This window comes from Protopterus annectens, chromosome 12.part0, assembly GCF_019279795.1.
Source record: "Protopterus annectens isolate FY-2018-M chromosome 12.part0, PAN1.0, whole genome shotgun sequence".
Classification (NCBI taxonomy): Eukaryota; Metazoa; Chordata; order Ceratodontiformes; family Protopteridae; genus Protopterus; species Protopterus annectens.
The window spans coordinates 33,947,730-33,961,295 of record NC_056746.1 but is presented as its reverse complement, the minus strand read 5'-3'; the positions used below and the strand labels follow the sequence as shown (position 1 = coordinate 33,961,295).

At 43.3% G+C, this 13,566-nt stretch overlaps 1 protein-coding gene across 1 annotated transcript in view; it reads left to right on the top strand.

The window, feature by feature from the left end:
- Positions 1-13,566, top strand: part of LOC122816124 — a 446,542-nt gene that overhangs the window by 303,094 nt on the left and 129,882 nt on the right. The window lies entirely within an intron of this gene.

Below are 13,566 nucleotides of genomic sequence, written 5' to 3'. Positions count from 1 at the left end.
TGTAGTAAGTGATGTAAATTAAATCAGCAATTCATGATTAATGACACTGAGACAAAAATGTTTAGGATTATACGGAGACTACACAATAAGGTGGAGTGTCGAGAAAAAGGAGAAAAATAGATTTATTTGTGGTCTGGGGAAAAGTTGCAAACTTTTTTGTGCCAAACACAAACAACCATGGTCACAGAATTAGAAGGCATCTATAATTTGAAAACATTGTTTTATGTAGGATAATGGTTCCCATGGCTCCTTCGGATATAACCTGCTAAATTATGTATCAACTCTAAATTCATTCCACGGTTTCAGAAAAGGAAAACATGTGGGGTAAAGCAAATCGCAAGTATGTTCCCTTCTCCATTATCTTGCGAACTAAAATGTGAAAAAGAGTTTTGTGAAATGCAGGCTGGCAATCACAGACAGCTTACAGTGCAGTGGAATTTAGCATGGTTCATAGGTTAATAGGTTTATAGGTGAATACTAGACTAACTGCCATAAAAGGCCATTTTAAGCTTGGCCAGTAACCTTAGGTTAGAATCAAATCCTGTATCTATGATGTGAAGACCTTAACCATTCTGCCAAACCTACAAAGCGTACATACTTAGAGTATGAACAGTTCAGAGACACTGAGAAACCAATAAAGCCACAAGAAAACTAGCATAGTATACATTGCACGCTAATGTGTAAATAATATGCAAATGAACCCCATGCATATCAACTGCATAGATTATGCAAATGAAGTAATGCAGAATGACGGACTAATTCAGAAATGTATAAAATGGATATGTTGTGCGGTGCTGATTAATATCCATTGTGAAAGTGGAAAATCCTTACTGTTCATATCAAGAGCAGTGCTGAGGGTAGGTGCAGCAGTAACATGGTAGCAGCTGTCATTAGAGGTACTACCCACAATGCTGCATGGCGCAGCCAGCAGTAACATGGTAGCAGCTGTCATTAGAGGTACTACCCACAATGCTGCATGGCCCAGCCTGCTGTGAGTGCAGGTGCAGCAGTAACATGGTAGCTGTCATTAGAGGTACTACCCACAATGCTGCATGGTGCAGCCAGCTGTGTGTGCAGGTGCAGCAGTAACATGGTAGCAGCTGTCATTAGAGGTACTACCCACAATGCTGCATGGTGCAGCCAGCTGTGAGTGCAGGTGCAGCAGTAACATGGTAGCAGCTGTCATTAGAGGTACTACCCACAATGCTGCATGGCCCAGCCTGCTGTGAGTGCAGGTGCAGCAGTAACATGGTAGCTGTCATTAGAGGTACTACCCACAATGCTGCATGGTGCAGCCAGCTGTGTGTGCAGGTGCAGCAGTAACATGGTAGCAGCTGTCATTAGAGGTACTAACCACAATGCTGCATGGCGCAGCCAGCTGTGAGCATAGGTGCAGCAGTAACATGGTAGCAGCTGTCATTAGAGGTACTACCCACAATGCTGCATGGTGCAGCCAGCAGTGTAGGTGCAGCAGTAACATGGTAGCAGCTGTCATTAGAGGTACTACCCACAATGCTGCATGGTGCAGCCAGCAGTGTAGGTGCAGCAGTAACATGGTAGCAGCTGTCATTAGAGGTACTACCCACAATGCTGCATGGTGCAGCCAGCAGTGTAGGTGCAGCAGTAACATGGTAGCAGCTGTCATTAGAGGTACTAACCACAATGCTGCATGGCGCAGCCAGCTGTGAGCATAGGTGCAGCAGTAACATGGTAGCAGCTGTCATTAGAGGTACTACCCACAATGCTGCATGGTGCAGCCAGCAGTGTAGGTGCAGCAGTAACATGGTAGCAGCTGTCATTAGAGGTACTAACCACAATGCTGCATGGCGCAGCCAGCTGTGAGCATATGTGCAGCAGTAACATGGTAGCAGCTGTCATTAGAGGTACTACCCACAATGCTGCATGGTGCAGCCAGCAGTGTAGGTGCAGCAGTAACATGGTAGCAGCTGTCATTAGAGGTACTACCCACAATGCTGCATGGCACAGCCAGCAGTGTAGGTGCAGCAGTAACATGGTAGCTGTCATTAGAGCTACTACCCACAATGCTGCATGGCACAGCCAGCTGAGCCAACATGGAATGTTCACAGAACACCTGCTGTACCACCAGCATAAGCACCTGCAGATCCTGGACCATTTCTCTGTGGACAGTAAGACCATAAGGAACCTGCTACTATGTCACCCTCAAGCACAGAAGAGGAATTGTGTCCCTGTACCTCTGGATGGAATGTTATGCACAAATATGTAGCTTTAACCATTTTAAGTACAGGAACCTACTGGTAAACTGTAGGAACATGTTAGAGATAGCACAGGCACCCCAGGACAGCAGTGGCAAGAACCAGCATCATAAAGAAAATGAAGAACATAGCCCATTTCCTTGAGGTTTTGGGAGCTGTAGATTCCACACTCATTGCAATCAAAGCCCCGCCTGGTCCAGAGAAACTCTGATACATCAACACAAAGGGACACTCCATAAATTGCTATGTGGTGTGCGATGTACAAGACATTATGTATAATGCATCTATGTGCTACGCAGACAGTTCAGAAAATTCTTATGTTTGGCACATGTCTATAGCAAAGTTTATTTTCAGAAGATTTCCCCCAGGTTAATCTGTTTGTTATGTGCACATACACACACATCAGATCTAGCTGTACACACAAGTGCCATGCAGATAGAGAGCAGGGTAAATATGATGTGTTATTTGCTGTGTTTTTACATTGATTCTGGATATGTCCTAGAACCCTGGTTGATGATCACCATACATAACCACCAGACCACGCTGAAAATGGTCTGTAACACTAGCATTATGGAGATGCATAATATTGTGCAGCATATATTTGGACTATTAAAGGGTCACTGTTATGCTTTGTCACCTCAGGAGAGGCATTCATTAGAGTTCAGATGTGCAGCAAGATTTTTATAGTGTGCATCACACTGCATACTTTGTACAAACAGATGGAACAACACGTGGACATTGTGGTAAGACCTTCCAGGCCAATTGTAGAACAGCAGTAGGGCAGGGTGAAGAGTCAGGGAAGGAACAAATAACAGCGGTAGCAGTGCCACAGCTGAGGCAGGGGCAATACACTGCAGCACTGACAAAGATGTGGTGTTTGGTCCACACCTATGGGCCATGACACAGACAGCACTGAATCAAATGACACATGTGGTATTACAGTAAAGCTATGCAGGGCAGGGCAAAGACTGGCCATGCTGTTCATTAGGTATCATGAGAGCTTATTGGCTAGGGGTTAGGCTGGGAACAGACAGTATTTATCACTTGGACGGGTAAAGGGCAGACAGACAGGTGATCAGTGCTGTACTATGGGAAAGGGTCATGGGAAATTAATATGGTATCCTAGTAGTGTAGGTAGTTGTGGGGAGTCAGGGATCATATCATTCAGTGATAACATTTGAACTGACACATTTTAACTGCTGGTAGTGTTCATTGTGTTGGATTGCTATGCCAAGGTTTGGTATAGTCCCTAGTGATCAAGGTTTTGAACTATGGAAATGTGTATGTGCACCTTGTCAGGGCATCCCATTTGCCAAGCCTGATAACCATAATGAACCATGATTTGTATGATACCCAGAAATTGGATAGGTAGGTCATATGGCCACATGTGATAGTAGGAGGTAGAACAATTGAAACGTGTACAAGAAGTCCAGTAACGTGTCCCAATTACTGATCTGGCAGAGCAGCAGCAGCCATGGCCTGGAGGATGTCCAAGGTGATGGTGGCTGGCTGTGTTGTGACGGGTGTCACTGATTCTGTTTTAGCAGCAGTCTGTGCCTAGTATGCTCTGTGGTGACAGGTGTCACTGATTCTGTCTCAGCATTAGTCTGTGCATTGCAGGCTGTGTGATGCCAGATGTTACTGTTTCTGTCTCAGCAGTCTGTGAGTGCCAAGCTGTGTGGTGACAGGTATCACTGATTCTGTTTCAGCAGCAGTCTGTGCCTAGCATGTTCTGTGGTGACAGGTGTCACTGATTCTTTTTCAGTAGTAGTCTATGCATGGCAGCCATGTGATGACAGGTGCCACTGATTCTGTTTTAGCAGCAGTCTGTGCCTAGCATGCTCTGTGGTGACAGGTGCCACTGATTCTCTTTCAGCAGCAGTCTGTGCCTAGCATGCTCTGTGGTGACAGGTGTCACTGATTCTGTTTCAGCAGCAGTCTGTGCCTAGCATGCTCTGTGGTGACAGGTGTCACTGATTCTGTTTCAGTGGCAGTTTGTGCATGGCAGACCATGTGGTGACAGGTGCCACTGATTCTGTTTTAGCAGCAGTCTGTGCCTAGCATGCTCTGTGGTGACAGGTGGCAGTGATTCTGTTTCAGCAGCAGTCTGTGCCTAGCATGCTCTGTGGTGACAGGTGTCACTTATTCTGTTTTAGCAGCAGTCTGTTAGTGGCAAGCTGTGTGGTGACAGGTGTCACTGATTCTATTTCAGCAGCAGTCTGTGCCTAGCATGCTCTGTGGTGACAAGTGTCACTGATTCTGTTTCAGTAGCAGTCTGTGCATGGCAGGCCATGTGGTGATAGGTGCCACTGATGTTGTGTCAGCTGCAGACTATTTCTGGCAGGCTGTTTGTTGACAGGAGAGACTGATTCTCTCTCAGCAGTGGTGTTTGCTCCCTGTCACTATATTCCACGTCACTGTAAAGTTGGTGTACTTTATCCCACAAACTATGGGTCAGATTCACTATCTTCACTAGACTTTAGGGGCAGCCATTTGTTCCTGCATCACTTGCCTGCATATCTGCTGGTTAATGCTAAATGTCATACCACTCTCAGGGATAGACTAAGCGTCACGGCAGGACTACAACATTCCACATATTTCACAAGTGTTGGATATTTGTGCCTCATACGTGCAACACATATCATGTGACATGTGAGCTGATGAAAAGGTGATGCCCATGAGGGACTATCAAGTCTATCATGCACTGGTGATGCACAGCACATGCATGATGCTGTGTAATCAATCTGCGTCTCTACAGGGGCCTGTGAACTGGTGGGTATGGTTAAGTCTTCCTATCGTTGGAAAAAACATTAAACTGATGCTAGATGTGTGGGACGTCTCATTGCTGCATGGAAGGCTGGGACTGTACCTTGCTGTTCACAAACTGAGTAGTGGTCCCTGTTTTCTAAAAGTGGAACAGGTGAGTTTTCTAGTTATAGAAGAATCATACTTGTCACCCTCCATGGGAAGCCTACAACAGGGTGCTCGAAAGAAAAGACTGATTACTGAGGATTTGATTTAGGGGAATGAAAGTGGATTTTTTTTTACCATAGAACATCGGCTTGACTCTTTGTTCTTGCACATGTCCAGGGGAGGAGGTTCACGGGTGTTTCTCAATACCCTTGGATGCTATTTATGTATGGAAAGCCATTAAAGACATGCTACAACAGCATGTGGTCCTAGAGCCCCTGCAGCATATTGTTTGGCCTTGGGTTTTAGAAGAAAAAATTCTATCCACATTCTGAATATTAAGTTAAATGTATTCACACTGTATATAAGACTCTGCTGAGGGTGTATCTTATCTCTCCTCCAGTTTGTGATTTTCATGGTCAGGATTTCAGGTAACAGCAGAGGTTTGCAGATGACACATTTTGCAGACTTAAACACTGCATCTTTACAGTTTGCAAATGATAACATCTTAACCTCAAATGGCTATAAACTCCAGGTTTCACTGAAGTATTTTGCTGTTGATTGTAAAGCAGCTACAATAAAAATCAGAAAGAAAGGATTGTTCACTCTGGGGGGGGGGGGGGGGTTGTCACTCGTCAGGATAAAACTGATGAACATTTGTGGGTTCAGTTCAAGCAGCTTTATTACACACAAGCACATCAAAAATCAGCTTTGTAACTTAAACTTAAATAAACTTATAAACAGACTGACTAGCACACTCATACATGTCAACACTCTGGCTGTTCTCTCAAAATGGCACTGCTGTCTGCACATGCTCACTATTTATATGCACGTGCTACATCTGGAAATGCTTCTTAAAGGTACATACACACACTCTGATCTACGTCCTCCCCCTTTGAGAAATAATCCATATACAAAATGACAGAATTCAATGACATGCAATTTACAGAAATGATCTTTTGACATGTGGTTATACAGAACTAGTTATTTGACATGCAATCATACAAAATCAGACACATAAAACAATCATGTCCAGGTTGCTGTGTATTTTACACTAGGTGTGGAAATATGACCTGATCTTGTAACATAAAAGTCAGAACTGAATCTAGCAATGGGGGCCATCTTCAAGGAATGTATAACTTTGAGGACAACTGGGACATCATCAGGAATGAGAATGGATACAGAGATGTTCTTTGGTATGAATATTGTCAGCATTGCTCAGAGATCTAGAATCTATCACAGGTACGATGCTGTGATATCATTTCTTATACAGGAAGAAGATGTCTGTGGTTTCTCCTGTATTTTGTACCCTTAGATTCCACTAAGTAGGATCTCACCTCGGCACATAAACTTCTCACTTGACCAATTCGATCAAAGCCTTTCACCATTTGTATCCTCACTGTCTCTCCTTATTTTAATGGACGAAGAAATCTGCTCATTTTATCATAGCTGGACTTCTGAGAAGAATGCTTCTTAAAAAGTTGGGCTTTGATTGCTCGGGTGTTTTCAGGCACCAACAAACTAGAACTAATAGGCAAGGTTGTTCCGGTTTGCCTAGACAGAAGTCTCTGAGCAGGCAAGCCAAGTAGGTTGTCACGGGGTGTATTTCTGAGATTAAGTACATTCCAGAAGATATCGGTATTGTTATGGTTTGACCTCTCCAGTAATCGCTTTGCACTCTGTACTGCATGTTCAGCCAGGCCGTTTGACTGTGGGAATTCAGGACTGCTAGTAACATGAATAAAGTCCCACTCTTTTGCAAATCTCTGAAACAGTTGACTAGTCAGAAATAACTGTGTGGACTACCATAGGCTGAAAAATGACATTTCATCTTAGTAATAACAGCACTGGATGTTAGGTTAGGTAGCAAATCAATCTCAAACCGGTTTGAATAAGAGTCTACCAACACTAAGTAATGCTGATTGTTCCACACAAATATGTCAGTTGCAACTGTTGAGCAAGGTAGTTCAGGAATTTGGCTTTGCTGAAGTGGCTCTTTTTGTAAATGTGGCTTAGTACTGTTGCACACTGAACAAGAAGAAAGCACTTTATCAATGTCTTTCGATAGAGAAGGACAAAGTACTAGTCCTCTCATCCTTCTTTTGATAGAATCGGAACCTGTGTGACCACGATGCAAAATCTGAATGTATTCACACTGTAAGGAAGTATGAACAACAACTTTTGGACCTTTGAAAATGATGAAAATGATCATTGTCCCACTGTACTCATCCCTCATTAGACCCATTATAGAATACAACGCCCCATTTGGTATGTACCTCTCAAGACATTTGCAACAACTGGAAAGGCCTCAGAAATACCTCACTAAAAGAATCACAGGCCTAAAGCAGATGCCCTACGCTGATCGCCTTAAAAAACTCCAGCTATAGTCTGTCGCATATCGTCTACTCAGAGGCGATCTCTGCTTAACATACAAGGCCATGTCAAACCCAGAGCTGTTGGACATGCTATACTTAAAGAAATCCCAATCCCTCAGAGCTACTCGCTCCAGGGATCTAAACCTTGTCATCACAATAAACAAAACATGCTGGAGGGATAGGTTCCTGACCCAGAGACTCCCCAGACTCTGGAATAGATTGCCCATACATGTCAAGCAGAGTGCCTCTTTGGACCTCTTCAAGAGGAACCTTGACGATTGGATGGGAGAAAGCAAATTCACCCCAGGGATCACGTCAGTCGCCCTGCTAGACAGGGGTCCAGGAAAGTAAATAATGTGGGAAGAAATAGCCAGGGAATTGTTATGGCTAGGCTTGTATAGGCCCTAGGGCTGATAGCATAGTACCAACCTATGAACCTATACCATCTTCCATCAACATCTCATCTCTGTAAGGAAATTAAGGTTGCACTTCTGGCGGTACACTGGATTGCTTTGACGGCCATCCTACATTGATGAAGTGGTTGAACATTTGCAAAATTGGATCGGTCTTTGTAAGATCTCTTAGCTCATCAAGTCTGATGGTTGAAAAAATACGCACTTCCATGATATCAAAGTCAAAATTGTCTACATCAAGCTGTTCCATGGTATTTCTGGGTGATCTGGGTAAGGTATCAGCCAGATAAAGAAGTTTACCTTTTGTATAGACCATTTTGAAATTATACTTTTGCAATTTGAGCACCATTCTTTGTAGTCTTGCTTGAGCTGAATGTATAGGCTTCTTTAAAATAGTGACTAGAGGTTGATGGTCAGTTTCTATCTGGATAGCTTGGCCATAAATATAATCATGGAAATTCGAACATGCGAACACAATTGCCAAAAGTTCCTTCTCAATTTCAGCATACAACATCTCAGTTGGATAAGAGCTCTAGATGCATAGGCAACAAATCTGCCCTCTTGAAGAATAACTGAACCAAGACCGAAGTTTGAAGAATCACAGGAAAGAACTACTGGTTTGTGGACATCATAGTATCTTAACGTAGGCAGGTTAGCGATTTGCTGTTTGAGGTTATCAAATGCTCTCTGGTGTTCTAACCATGACCAGGCAACATTTCTGCATGTCAGCTCTCTCAAATGCACTGATAACTCACTGATGTCAGGATAAATTTGCCCAGATAGTTAACCATACCAAGAAAACAGTGTAGGGCTTGGACATTATCTGGAGCTTGCATCTCAAGAATGGCTGCTTTGGTGGAAGGGTCTGATCATAAGCCTGCACTGGTAAATAAATGACCTACATAAGTAACTTCTAGTAGTCTGAATTTGCATTTCAGAGGATTGAGCTTTAAGTTCACTTCATGCATTCTGTCCAAAACGTTCCTGTGGTTTCTATCATGCTCTGCTTCACCATTACCTCCAACCAGTAATGGATAGTCTGAAAAAATTTGCTCCACTGCACACCGAAAGACTTCACTAGCAGAATTTATTCCAAAAGGCATCCTAAAGAATCTGTATCTACCAAATGAGGTACTGAATGTAGTCAGTAATGAAGATTTGTGATCAAGCATTACTTGCCAAAATGAACTCTAAGCATCTAGGATAGAAAAAACAATATTCAAAATGAAACACTGTACAACAATGGCCAATGAAGTAAAGATCTCTACGATCCGAGGAAGATACCGAAAGCGCTTATCGTTTGGAATACAGAGGGACTGTTTTATTCTACATCAAGATTTTAACTTGACATGAAGATTTTAACTTTTTCTACAATAAAAGGATTTTAACTGCCATTAAAGCTAGAAGCTCTTATTTGATCTGTTAGACTGGTTAAGTTGTTATCACAGTTCATCACAGACACACAGCAGCTACTACATCTTCAGTGTGGATACTTTGTATATCAGACTAAAAAGACTGGATACTTTGGAGCCATCATTTCGCTACATTATAACTGCATTCACAGCGTGAATATCTTGTAAGTGAATTTAATTGAAGTACTGGAAATTTGTGCTATATATGTTTCACCTTTAAAAGTTTTATATAATTTAACCACACTACCTATTCTCCAAGAGAACTTTACTTCATTGGCCATTGTTGTACAGCATTTCGTTTTGAATATTGTTTTTATTTGTTACTGATAGCTGTACTTTAGCGTTAGGAGGTATGCTTTCTTTATTAGAAGATAGAAAAAACAGTGGCATTTGGCATGAGGGTAGCAATTTCCTCGATGTTCGCATAGGATGATGAGGTCTTTTTAATGCCTTGTTCAAGTCTCTTGGGTCAATGCATATTCTGATTTCATCTGAATTTTTCTTATGAGCAGGTACAATGGAAGATACCCACTCAGTTGGTTCTGTGACTGGGCAAATCACACGTTGCTGCACCATTTTATCTAACTGGTCCTTGACTTTACCCTGCATAGCTGTTGGAATTCTTCTTGCTTGTCTGACCACTAGACTGACCTCTGGATCTACTTTCATGGGGTACACAATTGGAAGTTTGCCTAGCTTGTCATCGAAAGCATTAGCATACTCTGAGAAAATAGTGTCAGTAAAGCTGGAACTGGGACATGTGCTCATATGATGGACTTCTTTGGCAAAAGGAAGCAGTTTCACTCTTAAACTGTCTCTGAGACCTAATAATGACTGCACAGGTCTTCTGCCTATATAAAATTGCAAGCTGTAACTGTTCCTAGCCAAATAGCATGAAAGCACTACTGAGCCTTCGGTTTGAATCTCTTCACCTCCATAAACAACAAGCTTTGCAAAATTGGCCAAATTAAGTTGCTCACCAGCCCTCACTTTAGCGAATGTTTCTGGTGACAGTACATTACACTCTGAACCAGTGTCTAACTTAAGCTCTGTGGGCTCATCATTGATCAGGACAGACAAAATACTTCATTCTTTGCCAACAAGTCTACTGCATTAACCTTTTCACTGACCACTGATACACCATCTACATAGAAAGTAGGGTTGCAGCTCTCTATATGATCAACTTGCTTTTTGAGTGACCTTTCTTAATAACTGAATGAGGCTTGCTTGATTTACAAAACTTTTGAAAATGGTTCCATTTTTTACACTTGTGGCATTGCTGATCAAATGCAAAGCACTTCTCTCTTTTAGACTCATTATTGGCATCACAATTATGACAGCTAACAGTAAGGCTTGACTAGTTGGAGTTTTTTGAGTCTGTCCATATAGGACAAGTGTTTAAGGCCTAGGATCATCTTTGTGAGGTACTTTTGTGGCCTCTCCAGTTGTTGCAGGTGTCTAGTGAGGTACATGCCAAATGGGGCATTGTACTCGTTGACTGGCCTAATGAGGGAAGAGTAGAGGGAGACAATGACCTCTTTCTTCCTGGATGCAAAACTCTTAGTAATGAGATATGCCACACAGAAGGACTTTCTGACCACATTGGCAACGTGGTGGTCAACCTGTGTTCCCAGATCTCTTATAACGCCTTCTGTGTTCAGTGGGCTACCATCGATGTGGTAATTCATGGGAACCGGGTTTTGCCCAAAGGGGATGATGACACATTTTTTGGCATTGAGCTTAAGGCCACAGTTCTGACACCAGTTGTTGGTCTCAGTAAGGCCTTTCTGTAGGATATCAACATCACTTGGGGAGTTAATAATAGCTCCCAATTTGCAGTTGTCTGCAAACTTTTTCAGCCAGAGTCCCTTTGTGTTGGCCTTGACTTCAGAGAAGTAGATACCAAGCAGGAGAGGACCCAGGACTGAACCCTGTGGGACTCCACTCATGACTGGTCATCAGTTTGACTGGGAGTCAGCTACTTTCACACTGTGGGTTCTATCTGTGAGCCAGTTTACAACCCACCAAGTGATATACATGTTGATGCCTAGCTTAGTGAGTTTTTCTATGATTCCTGAGTGGGGAATGGTATCAAAGGCCTTGGCCAGATCAAGGTAGGCTGTATGAACCACCTTGCCTTCATACACAGCTCTGGTGACTGACTCAAAGAACTTGACCAAGTTGAGCAGGCATAATCTACCCTTCACAAAACCAAACTGTGTGGGATCCAGAGTTTGGAGATTCCCTATATTCTTGTTTATTAGGTCCATGATGATGCGTTCCATAGCTTTGCATATCAGACTCATCAGGCTAATGGGGAGATAGTTCCCAGGTTCTGTAGTCACTCCTCCTTTGTGGAGAGGGATGACTGTAGCAGTGCGCCATTCGGTAGGGACAAAGCCTGAGGTGAGGCTATGGTTGAACAGGGCACACAGGTGAGGTGCCAGTTCACTCTGTAGTTCATGTAGAATACAGCCAGGGATATTGTTCGGTCCCATAGAAGCTGTATTCTTGGCCTTGGACAGTGCTGTTTTAACTTGTGCAGCAGTAATATTGGGTGTCTGGCAGTTTACTGGTATAGGTTAATAGGTTGGTACTAGGCTATTGGCCCTAGGGCCTATACAAGCCTAACCATAACAATTCCCTGTATATTTCTTCCCATAATATTTACTTCCGTGGACCCCTGTCTAGCGGGGTGACTGATGTGATCCCCGGGTTGAATTTCCTGTCTCCCATCCAATTGTCAAGGTTCCTTTTGAAGAGGGCCAAGGAGGCTCTCTGCTTGACATGTATGGGCAGTCTATTCCAGAGTATGGGGAGTCTCTGGGTCAAGAACCTATTCCTCCAGCATGTTTTGTTCATTGTGATGACAAGGTTTAGATCCCTGGAGCGTGTGGCTCTAAGGGATTGGGATTTCTTTAAGTGGAGCATGTCCAACAGCTCAGGGTTTGACATGGCCTTGTATGTTAAGCAGAGATCGCCTCTGAGTAGACAATATGCCGCAGAGTATAGCTGGAGTTTCTTTAGATGTTCAGCATAGGACATCTGCTTTAGGCCTGTGATTCTTTTAGTGAGGTATTTCTGCGGCCCTTCCAGCTGTTGATTGGTCCTTTGGGGGAAGAAAGAGGGGTAAAGTTGGCACTGAATCTGTCGGCCAGTATATTGGCAATATCTGTTAGCTCGGTATAGGAGGTACCATTTTGCAGTAGCTCAGAGCAAATCTGGGTATAGCCGTGGAGATTCTTTACATAACTATAGAAGGCCTTGTGGTTGTCTTTACTATTTGCTGCAATTCTGTTTTCATAGCTAGCTTTAGAGGATTTGATGAGGGATCTCATCTTTTAGTTGAGGCTGATAAGGGAGTTTTTCCAATCTTGGGACATCACCTTATTCCGCATCAGTTTCCTCCTTCTGTTGTAGTTTGTTTATGGCAGGGGACCACCAGATTGGCTTCCTTTTATTGGAGGAGAGCATCTTGGTTCTATTGGGTATGGTGAGATCCATGCATTTGTGTACGTGTTCGTATAATGCATTGGTGTATTATTCGGTGATCATGCAACTATTCTCTATTTGCATGGGTGCCGTGAAGTTAGCCACCTCTGTTTTTAGGAGCCCAAATTTAGCTTTGGAGAAGGTTTTCAGGGTGGTTACCTTTGTGGGGGGGGGGTGGATTTCCAAGGTGATTAGTTTGTGGTCGGATCTAACCAGGGAGGAGCTGACTATTGGTGTAGAGCAACGGTTGCCCATGTTAGTAATGACCAGGTCAAGGATGTTGCTTTCTCTAGTGGGGGTAAGAACAAGCTGGTCCAGGGCACTGGAATTAATGAATTCCAGGAAATGTTGGGCAAGTGTATTGGTACGAGTAGTTTTCCCACTTAATGGAGGGGAAGTTGAAGTTGCCCAGTATGACAGTGTTAGGTTGGACCCTAATATTCTCCAGGGTGCTTAGGAACGTGGAGTGTGAGTCTTGGGACATGGTTGGGGACCTATAGCAGGCTACAACCTAAATCACTGTCTTACCCAATGTTAGCTGCACCTGAAGTATCTCAGACGCGTTATGTTGGGCTACCAGTCTGGAGGTGTGCACATCCTTTATGAATATGGAAACACCACTGACTTTGGAGCTTCAGTCCAAGTTCTGGGGCCGAAAGGTGTAGAATGAGTTGTAGCCTGGTAGTGCAGGGGTGCTTTCTGCTGCTTTAACTCATTCACTCCGGAGCAG